At 45.6% G+C, this 4917-nt stretch overlaps 1 long non-coding RNA gene across 1 annotated transcript; it reads left to right on the forward strand.

The window, feature by feature from the left end:
• The first annotated feature begins 645 nt into the window (after nucleotides 1-645).
• LOC135395989 (uncharacterized) lies at nucleotides 646-4703 on the forward strand. The gene is made up of 3 exons (XR_010423234.1): nucleotides 646-744; nucleotides 3863-3915; nucleotides 4112-4703. It is a non-coding gene; the product is annotated as an uncharacterized LOC135395989 (long non-coding RNA).
• Nucleotides 4704-4917: the final 214 nt, after the last annotated feature.

A 4917-nucleotide genomic window follows, 5' to 3' on the forward strand; every position in this document is an offset into this window, starting at 1 on the left:
CGAAAACGAACAGGGAAACAGCACTCAGAAAGGACAAGGTGTAGCAGAACATCTCCGGACATCTATTTACCATGACGACCTACAGTAAAATGAGACAACTCGTCATGGATTTCAGTATTTATTGGTAAGCGTCTTTGGGTGACAACCTATTTTGCAACAGGTCAATTGTCATGTCGTTTATGTACACAGCCAGGTAATGGTAGCCAGTCTTCATTGCGTAGTACATGATACATAGACTTTCGGCCACCAGTTGCATTACGTCGACGTCACGATCACCGTAATAGCTGAATATGGAGCTCATCTGTCTTCCCCATTCGGAGACCAGGTCGAACGGGTGGTCGGATAGGTGCTCACACTTCCTGTGTACCCTGGCATACATTGTTTTTGAAGACTCCCACACAGTCTTTTTCGCGGGAAGGTTCAGAGGCAGGGACTGGAACAGGAAAATGTCTCTGGTTATCTTAAATGCTGCGACGAGCACTGTGTCGTCCGTTGACTTCGATGAACCACATTCTAACATGTCATTCCAACAGGTATGAGGACGGCGACATTTTCCTTGGAGTTGGTGATCCTGGGTAACGTCCCGCATGCCGCACACATCATCACCCGATTGGGACCGGGAACCGCCAGCGTTGGCTGACTGTTCGACATCGGACCAGTGATCGCCAGTCATTTCGTCGTCGGTGGTGGCAGGTAGTTCTCCGGAACCCAAGTCCTTCTACGGCTTCCAGAAGGTTGCAACAGGTACTGCACCTTTCCGTTCTGAACGCGTCTTTTTATAATGCGGTGGCCCTTTCCAGGCTGCACACGTGTTAATTCGCTTGCATAAAATTGACCTTCAATAGGTTCTTCCTGCTGGTCACCTAAGAGATAGGTATTCGGGTAACCAATCTTGACTGCTCTCACCACAAAAATTTCACTCGTAAACGAACCAAGATAACTTTTCACTAACTGGTGTCTAGACTTTGCTATTCTGACAAGGTCGCCAACGCGAAAACGTGGCTTCCCTGGGGGTTTGCTCGGAGTAGGATAGAGCTTTTGCCTAAAGAAATGTTCATTTTCTTTGTTGACATCCACAGGTCGTGCCGACAGAGTTCTATGAACACGATGATTATATGCTTTGACCAGAGGCTGTAAAATTTTCAAGTACGATTTATGTCCCTGATATTCAAAAGCACGATAAAGTGGCGTCATAAGACTGCGAATAGATCGTTCTGCAATACTTGCTTTCGTATTTGAATTAGAGTGGAAGAGAGATATCCCTTTTGATTTTAAAAATGCTCCGACTGACTTATTGGTGAACTCTGTACCTCTGTCTGAATGAATCAGTCTCGGAGTCCCAGTACGTCTAAAAGCGAGTCTCAGTCCACGTATAATTTCCGCTGCTCGTTTATTCTGCACAGGCACTACAGCAAGCATACGAGAAAATGCGTCGATACAAAACAAAAGATAGCGAAAACCCTTGTTGTATCTCGACAGTTTCTGAAGGTCTTTCAAATCTATTTGGAATATATCCTTCACACCCAAAACGATGGTCTTCCAGAACTGACGTGGTCGCTTAAGTTCTCTGAAGAGAGAGTACACATCACTGGTTTCCAGAAACTTGGCAACCTTCGCCGGCTTTTCACCGATCGCTCGTGCGAGTCGTTGAACACCACCTAGAGCACCAGGATGGTATACGTCCACGTAAGCAGCCATTAGCACAATTTTCTTCCACGAACACGAAGTCCGTCGAATGACAAGTAGGCATTTATAACGGCTGCCACGTCACCTTTGTACCAAGAGGGCGCTCGATTGTGCAGTTCGTATTTTATAAGCTCGATGACGGAACTACTTGGAACAACGCGAGAATGACAGATAATCTTCATCTATCGCAAATACGGTCTTTAGCATCTGCAGAATGGCGAGGGCCGTCTTCCTGTGTCGTGCGGGAAAATGCGCCAGAATGTTTTCGTCCCGAAGGTAACCACAGTGTTCCTGTTGCTCAATACTGGTTCCATTCTCGAAGTCTCTTAGCCGCTCTTGTGATAACCGGAGAAATGCGTCGACGAGGTGTCTCAGGTGTGAACGTAGGACTACTGGCTGATGGCTCTGCAGTCTCCTTTTCAAGTCGAGATGGATGTACGATAAGTGTCGGTATATTTAGCTTGGCCAATAGTGGTAGGATCCTCTCGAGATACGCGGGTTGCCACACATTTCGCGCTCTTGTGACCAAATAATAAACAAGGTCTACAACGTTGGTATTTGGTATTTGTTGACCATTGACAATGAGCTCAAACGTTTTACTATTCCAGCTGAGCACGGGTTTTAGTAAACGCAGTAATTGGCTTGCTCTCATCTTGTAGCCGCTGCTCATAAAATTAACGATGGCATCTTCCTCCTCGCCTGCTTGAATCTGTGTCTGCCCTCTTGTCGATGCCACAGGATTTGTCTCCTCACTGCTGCACTAGGCTGCCTTAATGTGTTCACGGGAGGATGCAATAGCTTGTGCAAGTACTGGATGATCTCCTTGGCCTTGATATCATCAGGCTCCTGTTTATTCAATATCGACGGAATAGTGCTCTCCCGACAGGGAACAAGCTCGTATTTCTGCATTATTTAAATGCCGATTGCTTTTGCGATGCTTTTGCCCGCTAAACTTGAAACGAGACCTAACAAGGGTGGCAACAAAAATTGCAAAAACCCGCCGGACTGATGAAGAATCTGTTTAACTTTCTTCACATCTGCACGGTCTTGCCTGGAAGCCAGTGTCCTAATGGGTGTTGCAAAAGGCTGCAATTGCTTTTTAACTTTCGGCGGTACGTCGATGTTTCCTTTGCAGAGGTTCATACAAATCTCCCTGATTGTTCTTAGCTGTTCCCTGCTGGCATGGTGAATCAGGTTGTAACGATCTTCCCCTGTCTTTGCTTCAGCGATCATACGAAGGAAACAAATGTGTTTGTTAAGCCTTTTCATGACCTGTATACGATCTGTCTGTGATCATCCGGGAAAATGTTGGTCCACACCTTATAGTGATCGTTGCTCTGTTGAGACAAGTCGATAACTAAGTATGAGTATGGTTTCTGACAGGCATCTTTATATATCGTGGGCAACAAATCATTTCGCCCGAAAATCTGCCTGGACAGCATACGCAGCTGGTCTGTAGTGCGTGGTGAACGAAATAAAACGAGAGCCGTGCGATTGAATTGTATTGTGCGATACAAAGGGTCGTTGACGAACAGGTATTGCGAGATGAACACAGCCGTGATTGACAGGTGGTGACACCCGGCGATATAAAATTTGCAGATTTCTTTGAGTCTTTGCCGGTCGGCTAAACAGTCGTCAAATATAAATAATGAGTGGCTATAATTCTCCGGATCTGCAGGGATGTCTTGACTGAAATTTACTGGACAGGAAGGGTATCGAATACCGGCTGCTTATAAAGATAGATATACCATATTTGCTTGAACGGTTTGTCAAAGAGGACAGCTCTGTGTTTAACTAGTCTGCCACGAAGGTGGATTTCCCACTTTGACTAGCCTCTGAAATTGACACCGAGGCAGGCGTCACGAACCTAAAAGGTGCTATCACTGTCATTTCGTGCAAGGGAATGAAGTCTGGTCAAGATACGTTTCGTTAGATAAACAAGTCCGTGCTTGCAAAGTGCAGGGAAAAAAAAAGCAAACTGCAAAGGTAGGTTCGACTGCAGAGTTGACGATGTAAAAAAAAGAAGACTCCTCAAGGTTGCCATGCTGGCAACTTCTTATATAAGAACTGTCTGACGCTCAGCTCCTTCACTCTCGAACCTCCTTCTGAGGAGGTATGGTGTTCAGAATGATGAAATATTTTGCAGTGTTCTAACATGTGCTCCTTTTGTTTTCAGCCGGTCCAACGTGTCCGAAGGATCATCGTCGTCATCATTGCATCAGTGTACAAGTAAGCATCATGTCTTCGTCAATCTTGCATAAACTTGACAAGCTAAAGAAATGTGGAGAGTTTCAAAAAATGGCGACAATTCCTAAAAACATCAAGTATGATGTGGTTGATGTTAACAAAATTGAAACGAGGTATGGCGAGGCGGTCTACGTAGAAATTATGAAGGATCACGAGCACGTAAAGGTGTTCCTCCCAGCTCGGTTTCATAAACTAAGCACTCAAGACATCGAAGACATGAGGAACACGAGCGGACTCTGGATGGAGAAGAAAGAGCGAGTTGGAAAAGACGGGAAACGTCTTCTTTCGCCAGACATCGTGTTCGGTCAATCCGAGTAAAAAAATAAAAAGAAATGGTGACATGCCACCTTTGTCCTCTGGCCGATCGGCAGCACTACACAACAGCGCTGGGACTTCAAATTCATCTGGCTAACGTTCATAACCTTGCAACACCCTGTATCCCATTTTGTGAGACACTCTGTACGCTCCGCAACTATACCAACCGCTATGAGCTTCATCTACATGACAGAGACGACGACGGGCAGGATGTCAGCACATTCTTTCATGAAAACGGACGCTACCTTGCCAGTGTACTTCGACATTTCGGATTTCCGTTACGCTTTTATGTTTTGCTGAAGGCGGAACTCGGTCGACATACGCCTGAGGATGAGATCATATTTGTCACTCAATTTATTCCTTCGAGTGTGCATACGCTGTGGTCGGAACGAGACGTAGAACGTGCTGTCATTGAAGTAGGCACTGAAGTCACCAACAATTTAGAAAAGCTTGAAATGCAAGGATCGGAATTTTTCTTATTCCGAATTCACGCCTGCATTCTTCATGTCGGTCGTCTCGCACAACAGCTCATTGGATGTGCCGACTTTGAATTGCCAAACGAGTTGAAAAAAAAGTGTCGGTGTCTTCTGACTGTCGACCTTCACGAGGATAGTGAACAGAACATGTGTTTCGCATTTTGCGTACTTGCCGGTCTACATCCTGCAAAGG

Source organism: Ornithodoros turicata, chromosome 5 (assembly GCF_037126465.1).
Source record: "Ornithodoros turicata isolate Travis chromosome 5, ASM3712646v1, whole genome shotgun sequence".
Lineage (NCBI taxonomy): Eukaryota > Metazoa > Arthropoda > Arachnida > Ixodida > Argasidae > Ornithodoros > Ornithodoros turicata.